The following is a 13187-nucleotide window of genomic DNA, read 5'->3' as shown; positions in this document are numbered from 1 at the left end:
ATAAAGTTGCACTTCTCCCAGTTGAGAACCAAGTTAGTGTTTTCACACCTCTTCTAGCTCTAAATAGTTAAACATTCACTGAAGTCCCTTCCAAGGACTGCAATCGTCTATGAAGACCTCAACCACGGTTTCTATTAAATCTGAGAAAATAGCCATTATACACCTCTGGAACGTGGCTGGTGAAAGTAGTCTTTTGCTGGTCTTAAGGGGCTATGGTAATTTGGTTGTACCCGCTGTACCCATCCAAGAAAAAATAATATTCTTGCCTAGTCAAACGATCTAAAATCTGATCAATGAATGGTAGTAGGAAGTGACCCTTCTTGGTTGCTTTGTTTAATTTCCTGTAATCCATACAAATTCGCCAACCCATTACTGTTCTTATAGGAATCAATTCGTTGTTATCGTTTGGCACCACTGTGATTCCTCCTTTCTTTGGTACATATTGGATTGGGCTCACCCAATCGCTGTCTGCTATAGGGTAAATTACCCCAGCATCGAGCCACTTAATGATTTCTTTCTTGACTACCTCCTTCATGGCAGGGTCGAGTCTTCTTTGGTGTTTGATTGAATTTTTATAGCCATATTCTAAGTTAATTTTATACATACAGTAGCTTGGACTGATCTCCTTGATGTCTGCTATAGTCCAACCAATGGCCCTCTTATGATTCTTCAACATTTCCAGCAGTCGAGATTCTTTTTCTTCAGCCAGATCAGCTGCAATAATGATTGGCAGTATTTTAGCTTCTCCCAAATAGGCATACTTCAGGTGCGTTGGCAGAACTTTCATTTCCAGCTTAGGAGACGTTTCCACAGAAGGTTGTAGCGGTGCTTGTTCTCTATCTTTTAATTCAAGTGATTCAAATGCCCTGTTGAACACTATCTCTGCTGGTGTCCCTCCTTCATTAAGCTTAAGCAACTTTGCTTCCTTCTCCTCTTCTTCAAAGATGATGCGCAGCTCCTCTTCCAGCTAGTCTAATAGCTCCTCAGTTTGCATCTCCTCCATCAGCAAATCATCTGCTATTCTCAACAAAGAACATTCTTCTACATCAGTAGGAAACTTAATAGCATTAAAAACAGAAAATGTCACCTGTTGGTCATTTACTCTCATTGTTAATCCCCAATTTTGTACATATATTGGAGCCCTGCCAGTAGATAGGAACGAATTTCCCAATATGATTGGAATCTTTTTGTTAGCTTCATAGTCCAATTGATGAAGTCAACTGGGAAGATAAATTTGTCCACTTGTATTAACATATCTTCTATCTTTCCCTCTGGATGTGTGATGGACCTATCAGCCAACTGCAGTGTTATTGTAGTGGGGCAGGCCTTTCCTATTCCTAACTTCTGATATAATAATAGAGGCATCAAGTTTATGCTCGCGCCCAAGTCACATAGGGCATTCCCCGTATTTTTACCTCCTATTGACACAGGGATAGTGAAGCTCCTAGATCTCCCATTTTCTAAAGAAGTTTACCTATTAAGATGGCACTGCATTCCTTTGTTAGAGCTACTGTTTCAAACTCCTCTAACCTCCTCTTCTTGGCCAGAATATCCTTGAGGAATTTAACATAATTGGGCATTTGTTAGAGTGCTTCTATTAGGGGTATGTTGATACGAAGTTGTTTCAGTACCTCTAAAAACCGGTCAAATTGCAGGTCTTGAGTTTTCTTTTGGAGCCTCTGAGGGTATGGAGGTGGTGGTCTGTATTCCACAAGCACTTTTACCTTTTTTTGCAACGGAGTTTCTATGGATACCTCTTCTGCTGGCTCTACTTCTGCAGCTCTTTTCCCTCTGTTTATCTCTAGCTCAGGTTGCCTCTCTACCTTCTGATGAACTGTTTGTCCTTGGTGTAGCTTCTGTTCCTGTGATGCTCCAGCACCGTCAGCTTTATCATCATCAATTGGCATATTCTCTGTAGCATCCTCTTCTGTATTTTCTGATTGTGGTCCTGTAGGATGTTCCACTTTGTCTGTTTACACTTGCACATGATATGATGGTGGTAACGCTTTTCAACATTGCAGGGTCAAGGCTTGACATTGCTCTTTCCCTTCCCTTTATGGGTTTTCAGTATTACTCAGTAGAGTACCTTAAGGTCCGCTATTTAGCTCGCTAGCCATTTGTTCCATTTGAACCTCTAAATTTCTTAGCGTTGCAGCTTGGCTCTGGATCAGTGCATCGTTTCTAGCCATATATTCTCTCATCATGGCTTCCATTGAGTTGGAAGAAGTTGCTGCTGGTCTTGTTCCTTGTTGCTGGTTGGGCATTAGCAGTCCGGGTTGCTGGGTGACTTTTTACTGATATTGAGGAACATTCTGATGCATTTGGTTTTCTTGGTTTCCTCCCCAGCTGAAATTTAGGTGCTGCCTCCATCCCCGGATTATTGGTGTTTGAGTAAAGATTGTTTATGTTTGGGTTTCCTAGATAGAAAACAGATGCTGGATTTCTTGGGCATGAATCATAATGGTGCTCACCCTTGTGGACATCACTTTACTCGTTTAAGGGCTATTCGATGATGATGTGGTTGTGCTCATGTAATTTACCATGTTAATTAAATTGGCAATTTGATCTTTCAGCGTAGCCATTGCCTCATTATCATTAACTCCATGATTGTTCCTCTCAGTTACTGCTCTGGAATCTGACCAGTGGTAGTTATTAGCAGAAATTCTTTCCAATATATCAACTGCTTCTACGTACGACTTAGACAACAATGCTCCATTAGCCGATGCATCAACTACCAGACGTGTTGCTTCACTCAGCCCATTGTAGAAGGTCTCTATCTGAATACACCTTGGCAAACCGTGGTGGGGCATCTCCTTAACAATTCCTTGAACCTTTCCCATGATTCATTCACAGATTCACCATGCCTCTGCTGGAAATTATTAATGTCTCCTTGATACTTGGCATTATTGCTTGGTGGAAAGTATTTCGTTAAAAACTTCTCAACGAGGTCATTCCAAGATGTAATGGACTCAGCTGACATAGAGTTCAACCAGTCTCTTGTCTTGTCTCTTAGCGAGTATGGAAACAGTTTCAGATGCAATGCTTCCTTGGACACTCCTTGCATTTTAAATATGTCACTTACTTCCAGAAAATACCTCAAGTGCAGATGAGGGTCCTCAGATGGATTTCCAAAGAATTGCCCCACTGTTTGGAGCATCTGGAACATAACTGAATTTAATTCAAACCTCTCAGCTTCTATCTCTGAACCTACTATAACTAGATGAAACCCATGAAGTGCTGGTGCAGCATAGGCCCTGATGGCCCTTTATCCATCATCTGCCAACAGAAGGACGTTAAGAGGGGGAGCAGCTGCTGGTGCAACCATTTCTCCCTCATTAATTCTTTCAACCAGTGGATTTGGGAGCCTTGGTAATTGATCCATGGAGTTAGCTTCCTCTTATTGTCTACGTTGCTCTCTTCTTCTTATATGAAATGTACGTTCAATCTCGTTGTCAAGTAGATACTTTAGCCCTTGCAGATCAGACATTCACCTATAGAACCCACCACACAGTGATTAAGAGAAATCCTTATAGCACAGACTTTCTCAATGCAAAGATATAAAGTGTACAGTTTAAATAATTCCCCAGCAACGGCGCAAAAAACTTGTTGGTACGAAAATGTGTTCCTTATGTGCAAGTGTACACTCTCGTTGTAGCAAGTAATAAACAGTTCGAATCCACAGAGAATGTTCACTACACACTTTAGCAATACCTTAAGAAAGCTAGTATATAAATGCAAACAAATCTTGGGCAGTGCAAGAGGACAAAAGTTTCATAAAAACAAAAGAAATAATCTGCACGACTATGGTAATTAGCGAATGAGATTAATTAACTTTCTTTTTAACAAGGTAAGGGAGAAGGTCGAATGTGACTTTTTCTTAGTTGCTTAAACAATGCTGTAGCATTAACAATATGAGTACAGGCCAAACAGACATGAAGTCTTTTTATGTTTCCCAGATTTTCTGCTGTTAGGGTTTATTGACAAACTTACACAACATTTAAAAGTAGTTTATAGCTATGCTAGGTGAGCCCTATTCCTAAGCACTAACTATCTAACACAAGCAGAATCTAGCACAAGTTGAAGTTTATCTCTCCTCATTACACTCTTCCAATAGTTAACAAAGAGATATCCCAACAATGATGATCAAACATGTTGAAAATAAAGTTAAGCATAACAACAACTCAATACCCATTCATCATTAAAGCCAACGACATAGTATATAGCTCAAGAAAAGAGTCACAACCTTTCCCCCTTATAAATAGGTTTAGCTACGCACAGTTATGGGGAAAACCAAAAAGAAAACAATGAAGTGATACAAGGAGAAAATGGATGCAAGAGTGAAACTGATGAGCTGAAGGTTCAGCTCCTTGTGGGTCTCTCTCTCTTTCCTCTACTCTAACAACAGCTTCGGAACTCCACCTTCTTCTTCTTTTTCTCGAACTGGTTTTCTGGGAGAATATCTTGAAGTGAGGGATGGTTGATTTCAAAAGTGTCTTTGGAGGCTTCCTTAAATGATGCTTTTATACCCCATTTGTTTTTAGGGCATTAAGCAACATTCGTGGACCCCCAACTCTCACCTCCATGTGATTGTTCATTTATTGCGGTAATTCCCCTTTTTACAGCTCTGTCACTGTCAGTGTCAGACTGCTGCTTTTCTGTACTTTTTCTGGTTGCGATGCTTTAGCATAGTTGATGATGCAACAAAGAACCCAAAATCAGAACTTGTAACAAAAATCGCAAAGCTGAAAAGAATGACAAATATTAATTCAATTTCGGCAACACTAAGTTTATATTGAGTGTTCGTGTGGCTATTCTTAGCTAAAATATATTAAATTTCTTGTCCAAATAACTCTCTTTTGGAGAATTATCACGTAGCTATTACTCTCATTAATTAGGTTGTTGCTTTAGTTCACTATGCATTAATTCAAATCAAAAATATTAGTGGTTAACTTTATTTTCCTTCCTCTGCATAGAACACTGACAACCATTTGTGGGGGATTGTCAAATGGTTGTTAGGAATGACGTGTGTTTTGCCGAAATAATGTTTACTCTTGTCCTACATTGGAAGATTTACAAGTGGTTGATCATCAATATTTATAGGAAAACTTTTTTTTTTTTTTGTCGGCTTGTAAAAGGTGCTTAGGGTGAACCTAAAATATTCCCCACACACGTGCCGTCGTCTATCTGATCGGATGAGTTTGATAACTCGCTCCTGCGAGGAAAAAGTAAATAATTTTTTACTTTTAATATGTTTTATTTGGACGAGAATGAAAATCAAATGAAATTAATTTTATTACCATTTACATTAATCAAGGTTTGCAAAACTGCTTTGTTTTCTTAATTGGTTTTTTCGTTTTGATCTTTATCTTCGCCTTCTTTCTTTGTTTTTCTACTTCAAAAAGAATGGAAAGTTCTAAAAATTGATTATAATTCAAACAAGCCCCACAAGAAGTGTTAGTGTTAGACACCGGGAGCAACTGGCGTGTAGACGATTTAGCATTGAGGTCAAGCTGAAATTATTTTCAACGTAGTAGATCTTAACAATTATGTTCTTCAAATCTTTTTTCTATTTGGTTTTGTAGATTTAAATTTAGAATCTAAATTGAGAGATGCCATACCAATAAAATTGAAGGGTCATCATCCTCATTGAAGAAAAGTAATAATAGTTGTAATAGATATTTTAACAACGTAAATTTAGAAGAATTCAATAAGTCTTGGTCTAAACACTAGAATTATTAGTTATAATTGTAATATTTGGAACCACTAGATCTGGGGTGCGTACTGGTTTTTTTTAAGAGATGATTTATGGGTAGTGATTAAAAACAAAAATATTTTAAAAATTAATCTGAAAATAATATATTCAAATAATAAGTACAACATAGACCCTTTAAAATAACAATGCTCTAAATAAAAAATTAGATGTTTAGTCGGCCATTACTGAAGTCGACTCTTTTTTTTTTCTTAATTTATTTTTTGCATTTTCAAAGTTACCTAAATAAAAGGTCTAGAATAATTTAAGGAGATGTATAAGAAAATTGATTTGAATTTCTTGTTTCTCGAAAAGAAAATAATTAATTCGAGAGAATTGAGTCCAAAATTATTAAATGGAAAAGACTAAAAACAACACTTTCTACTTAAACGAACGAAATTAGTGTTAAATATATTTTATTCCAAATAAATAGGCAACTACAAATAAACCAACTCTTGTTATTGAAAGTGTTTTTTTTTTCTTTTTAAGTTTTAAATGTCGAGATTGATAAAGATGTCCAGCTTTCAATTTGATGGAAATGTTAAGACAAATATTTATGAAAATATTATAAAAATAACAAATTTATAACAAATATTGAAATATGGAAATAAGACTTTCGCAATTTTTAAATAAATTACAAATTAATTATGAATACTCACATTATGTTCGTACTAATGATATATTGTGTTAATATTTTTTATATTTTATCGATTTTTTGTGATATTATAAAAAATTTTGATTCACCCCTCTAGTCGATGTCAAATCTATATGTACATAGGAATGATGATGTAAATGTCGACATGGATTGAAATTTAATACCATGACTATCATCGTAATTATTTGTAATTTTTTTTAAAAAATTATATTTATATATACGTTTAGAAATCATATGTAATAACAAATATTTTAAAACATAAACCTATCTATTCAAATTTTCACAAGGAGAAGGAGAAAGTGGATGGTAAGATATTAAAAATCATTGGGTAGGGATCAGGTGATATTTTGAGGGTGGTAAGGGCATTTTGGTAATTTAGCAAAAAGGTGGAGGGTATTTTTGAGAAGGGCTACACAAAGCAAAGAAATGACATTTTTTAGACCACACAATGTGGGCAAATACCCAAATTATTCTCTATGTTTCACTTTTAAAGATTCCTATTTATGTATTATTTTCCAACACCCACCAATCTCTTATTTACCAACCACATCCACTTAACAATTCCTTTGTGCTAAAAAATTCCAACTCTTTTCTTTTCTTTTCATTCTTTAATCTTTCTTTTTTTTTTTTTTTGGATTTATTAGATTTTAGGCTTACTTCTTCTTTATTAGCACAAAGAGGGATCACTATAGATTCTTCTTTATCAGCACAAAGAGGGATCACTATAGATTCGGGCACGAGGAAGAAACTTATAATATTGTAGATTTATTTTGTTTCTATATGAAAATTAACCATTTTTTCACTCCACATTTTCTTTCTTTTTCTCTCCACCCCATTCTCTATCTTGTTCTCCATTCATACTTCTCTCTCTCCAACCAATTTTCTCTCCCACACTCTACATCTCTCTCCAGTATAAGAGAATCTATTGCTGAGGATATCAAATTTCAATCAATATTTTTACATATCAATGAGTTTAAATCGATACAGAGAATGAATTAATGTTTTAATTATGTGGTAAAAAATCGACGAAATATAAAGAAAAAATCAACAAAATATTACTATAGACATAATATGAATAATTAGAAATTTTAACTTATTTAGAAATGGTGAAATCTAATGGTTAAGGCATCTTGCTTCTTATCTCAAATGGGAAGTTCAATTTTTCATCCGAAGACTTGTTGCACTCAGAAAAAGAAAAAAAAAATTCTGATTTGTTACCTCAAATATATTTATGAGTTTATTGAATTTTTATGATCTTTTTTGAAATATCCATGATGTTGAGATTTAATACCTTGATAAAATCACTAATCCATGTCCACATTAAATTAAAAAAAATTATCATTAAAAATTGTGAAAACATTATGATCGTGCAAGAGCATATACTTGTAACAATAGTAGAAAAAGATAGCTTAGTAAAGCCAGATATAATAACCTTCCAAACTTTGGTTTAAAATTTCTGAGGTGACGGTTCGAGATTATTATCAATTGTTTATATTATTAAATCAATATCGAGTTATGCATAAATAAAATAACTTCTTTTTAAAACCATGTCCGCAATATTTTATAGACTTTTATTTGATTGAATTTTTCAAAGTACAAATTCCTTTCTGTGGTAGACCATATTTTCCTAAAAGTGGGTACATCTCTTACAAAAACTTTATAGATTTTCGCCAAATAAATAAAATGCCCCTAGAATCTTATTTTCATAATCACACAACAAATCTCTCCATAAAATATTGATGAGAGACCAAAGCTTAATAAATAATTGAGAGGAATATATATATATATGTATGTATGTATATGTATATATATTTGCTCCACCCAAGATTTCCACAATATTTCTTCTTACTCCACATTCTCTATGTATATTTTCAAATTAAAAAAAAAAAGACATGCCTAATAAAAATTTGGGTACTTTAGCCATAAATTGAATCAAAATCCTTTAACTAAGGGAAAAAAAATGATAATAACCAATCACCTGCTTAAGACACGGTTGCTAACGTTCTCATTTTGTCATTATTGTTTGTTGGACGATAATCTCTCTTTTATAAAGTCACGTTTCGACAGTATAGTGTATCGGTATGAGTTCGGACTAGAACCGAACTAGGCATGCGCGTCACCAGCTCAGTAAGGCAAGTCACCCGAATTAAAGGTGGAGTAAACCAACTCCCCGATCGTGCATATTGGCTCCTACTATTAAGGAGAAAGAAACGGAATACTTGAGCTGAAAATGAAACCGCCCACTTCCAAGGTAAGGGTTACTTCCATGGTACTATAAATATTATCAACGTTGGAAAGGGTAAGGAGCGATTCTGATTACTAGGACCCAGCTAAATACTTTTTGTTTTCTCTCCCTATCCCTAGTTTAATTAACTGACAAAAGCTTCAGAGTGCTAACTTCATTGTCTTTGAATGTTGTCGGAGAATTTGGTAACTGTTTCTAGGTCTAATTTATCACTTTTAAGAACATTCCAACAAAATCATGTTCATTATTTCTTGTTCATAGTTTCCAGTTTTTCCAAAAATACAGCTACCAATATTATTTTAACATTTTTTACTTATAAAATGCATAATAAATATGACATAAAAATTTTGAATTTTAAATTTGAAGAATTCTACATCAATAGTTACAACTTTTCATGTCACATTCTCTGTGTCTCGCCAGACTCTGTGTCCGGAGTCAAGTAGGAAAAGAAAAAACAAAGAACCATCCATTAAAATAAGATTAAAAAGATCCTATTCGTTTTTTATCTCACCAGGTTAAAACAAAAGGATTACTTTGTCCAACATCATATCTAACAACTCCTTATCTTTATCTTTATCTTTATCTTTATCTTTTTATTTATCTTTATCTTTTTTTTTTGTCGTAAAAAGGTCACCCCCATCTTCCCTCTAAAAATGGCCTTGATCTCTCATCATGAAGGATGATCTTCATATGATAAACTATTTTGTGAGACTTCAACTTAATTTGTGTATTTATTCGCCACGCAACATCCGTACTAGTTTGAGTAGCATGATTGAACTATTTGTGGTTGTACTAAAATAAATTTATTAACTACGAAAAAACTAGTAGAGCAAGGAAAAAGACTATGGTAGGAAGAGGGTAGAGATGTATGCTCGGGATAAAGACTTTCTCTTTTTAATTGGGTGTTATTTAGTCTCTTATAATAATATCTTATTTGATAGGTGTTTCTTTTAGTTCAACAATTGTTGAAGTCAGAAACTGGAGTTGTAATTTTAAGAAAGGTGATAAATATCTTATTCACCAATCTAAGTACTGATTCAAACTGTCAAAATGTCAATAAATTAGGTTGAATTACTAATGTTATTGGGTCCACGTTCCATTAACGGTTGACTTTTTGTTTTTAGAAAAGTTCCACAAAAGGGAAGTCCATTTCATTTTTGTTGCAACTAATGGCTACCAAGCCTACTTTTAGGACATGATTATTAAGGTCTTAGAAGATTAAGAAAAATGGTATTTTTTTAATTTATTATTATTTAAGAAACATAATTCACCATGTAAAGTAGTGAAAAAAACTTTGTCACCGTAATGAGGTGTGTTATGATTTAAGTTCCTTCTTGATGCCTTGATAGCTTCATTTGTATAGCTTTGTTAGTAGTTGATTATCTCTCAAAGATTCCTAAGAAATTTGTATTAGAGCTGTAGTTAGGATAAAGAAGGCTAATTTATTCTATCTTTGTGCTAGAAAAGAGGTAATAACCATAATCAAGGGTCTGTCCTTCATCAAGCAGTGGAAAGGCAAATAGTTGTATGCCTTTTGTGGTTGGCTTTCCATGAGCGACCTGGATGAGTCCTTGTTTAATGTCTCTCATAGGCTTGGAAACTTAGGTATGGCCGTCCTTAGTTAGATATGCCCCTTTTACTCTTTCTTCCTCTTTCTAACTTTATCTCATTTCCTTTGCAATTGCAATCAAACTTGTTCCAAGTCTGACAAAGCAAATCTTTCGATTTCTAGAGTACTTTAATCATCTTGGAAGGTGAGCACATGGATCATTGACAAGCTGCTTTTGGACTACAACACCATCTCTCACCTAGCAGTCGAAGAAACTTGTTCCAATTCCAAGCTAGGTAAGCTCAGCCTCTGTTCTGCTCTCTTCTGATCTAACCCAGATTTTTACTTGCTCAAGTTTTTATTACAGCCATGGTGTGCGGATTTGCCAACGCTATAAAGAGAAAACGTCCATATGGGAGTAAGTCTTTAAAGGCAGGGTCCAGCCTCGGCCTCCACAAATGTCGAGGACAACACTGAAGCGATCGTTGAAATATGTAAGAATATACCGTGATGTAGATTTGAGCCAAGCTGGTCGATCTAGCAAAGCTTTATATTGGTCAGACGGTGCAAAATCTTTCGGATTGAGGTCAAACCTCGTCAAAGTATAACAAAAGGAAGAGCTTAAGTGTCTAAGTAAGGAAAGACTGCACAAAAGAGGCAAACAGTCCGACGCTTAAGTAAGTATAAGCTTGACTTTAATATGGAATCTAAGATAAAACACAATGCTTGATGTGGAAGTAAGCCCCTATATTTATAGGTTGGTGATCCGAAAGGCCATCTGACAGATGATTATTGGTGTCACCCCAAAGGTCGAACTTGTTAGGTGCCTAATGTGGAACCCAAACCGCGGGATAGTGATACTGCAACATTTTCCTGCTAAGTATGTATTGGGAATGCGACCAGAGTCCCACATTGACTAAATAAGGGGAATATCATGGGTATATAGGTATAAGATGATGTCTCCATTAGTATGAAGCCTTTTGGGTGAAACCAAAAGCAGAGCCGCAACAGTTATGCCCAAAGCGGCCAAGATAATACCGTTGTGGTGATACTTGGGGTACCGTCCACGTTGCAAGAGTATTTTCTACCCACGATAACACTTCTAATATCTAGTACTAGAGCAAATCCTATCATTCTTATGCTCCATTATAGAGAATAGTTTTTAATGTTAGAGGTGTTGGGAGCAAATATAAGGAAATGTATTAAATTTATGGGTAATCTCTAAAATATTATACAGATAATAAAGTAATTAAAAAACAAGTGTTTTAAAAAGGTCTGTTGGAGACCATTTATAGACAGTGACGTGTCAACATCTAAGGAGACTTATGATAAGGAGTAATAAAAAAATTCATCGAATATCACTTTCGGATCAATATAAGTACTAATAGCTCGGCATATGGTAGCCGAGCCGATCTACATTTTGCCAATCGGCTGACTATTCCGAGTACGAGCCAACCTCGAAGAACACCAGCAGGAATAAATATAACGAGGATGTCCCTTACAACATGCCGTATTTTTCGGAATGTCGGAGAGACGTTAGAGCGCTGTCAAAAGCCCTGTCGAACTTTTAACCTACTATTTTTCCAATAATTCCATTAATTTATAAAATTGAGGTAAAATACTTCCATGTATTCAATAAAAACAAGGAATAACACCGGACTTTTTTTTTTTTTTTTTTTATCGCATGCCTTCACAATCATGGTAATTTCTACCTCATCCAGGCAACCCTTTTTGTGTCTTTAAACATTATTTTTATTTAGTAGAGAAGTAATATAATTTTGAAGTACCAAATTTAGTTATAATTTTCTGACTTTTTCTATCTTCTTCGATAATTAAATTATTTAACCATGGGGTTTTAACTTTGATATCATTTTTATTTTTCATTAATGGGATATTTTGAATGACAAAAAAAAAAAGAAACCCTTAATTACTCAAATTTAGAACTTAATTGTATAAAGAATATTAAATAACGACATATATATTGTAGTATTGTTCTAATTGAATAAACAATAATGTTGAGTAAACATCTTTAACAATAGCAGAAAAAGGAAAACAGTTGAAAAAAAATATAAATACCCCTTTAAGTGTTTGTACGAGGGGGCAGTATTTTTTACAACCTCCTAATTCAACATATAAAGTAGTGAAAACAACTCTATCACCGTAGTTACTTGTGTTGTGATTTTAGTTCCTTCTTATTGCCTCAATAGCTGCTTTTGTGTAGCTCTGGCAGTAGCTGACTATCTCTTAAAGATCCCTAAGAAATTTGCATTAGAGACGTGATTAGAAAATTTATTCACCTACTGGAATTCAGATTCGAAGAATGGTTTATGCAAGATTTGAGATCGAAAAATTCGATGAAAAAGGAGACTTTGAGCTCTAGAAAGCAAAGATCTTAGCAGTTTTTGGACAAAAAAAAAACTGCAATGGCCATTTTTTACCCTACTCTTCCACTTAAGTCGATAACAAACAAAGAAAAATAAACTACGAATGAAATTGCTAACTGAACAATCATTTTAAATCTCAGTGACGTTTTGAGGCAAGTGATCGACTTAAAACCTGCATATCAAACCTATGAGAAATTAGATTCAATGTTTCTCTCTAATGACCTTCAAACGAGGCGTATGTATGGGAGAAGTTCTTAACCTACCAAATGGATAGTGCGAAAATCGCTCGGTGAAAATGTTGATGAATTTAAGAAAATGTCCTCTGAATTCAATAACTTATGAGAGAATGTTGGTGGTGAAAATTAGGTTTTCATACTGTTAATTATTATTTTTTTTAGGAGAAGTAAATTCTCTTCTAGATTCATATAAAGAAGTGAATGTGGTGCTAAAATATGGAACAAAATCAATATAAAAAGATGAATTTATATGAGCGATAAAGACAAAAGAATTGGAGCTGATGACATTAAAACATGACACTCCTGATGTTGAAGGGCATTTTTCCAAATGGAGGTACAAAATTAATTCAAAAGATCCAAAATCCCACC

General features: G+C 34.6%; 1 pseudogene; it reads right to left on the bottom strand.

Moving 5' to 3' along the window:
- Positions 1-2495: 2495 nt before the first annotated feature.
- On the bottom strand, positions 2496-3382 carry LOC148208926 (uncharacterized; annotated as a pseudogene).
- Between the last annotated feature and the right edge of the window lie 9805 nt (positions 3383-13187).

Source organism: Momordica charantia (genome assembly GCF_013281855.1).
Source record: "Momordica charantia cultivar OHB3-1 chromosome 9 unlocalized genomic scaffold, Mcharantia_2.0 BLBB01000009.1, whole genome shotgun sequence".
Taxonomy (NCBI): Eukaryota; Viridiplantae; Streptophyta; class Magnoliopsida; order Cucurbitales; family Cucurbitaceae; genus Momordica; species Momordica charantia.
This window is presented reverse-complemented; position numbering and strand designations above follow the sequence as displayed.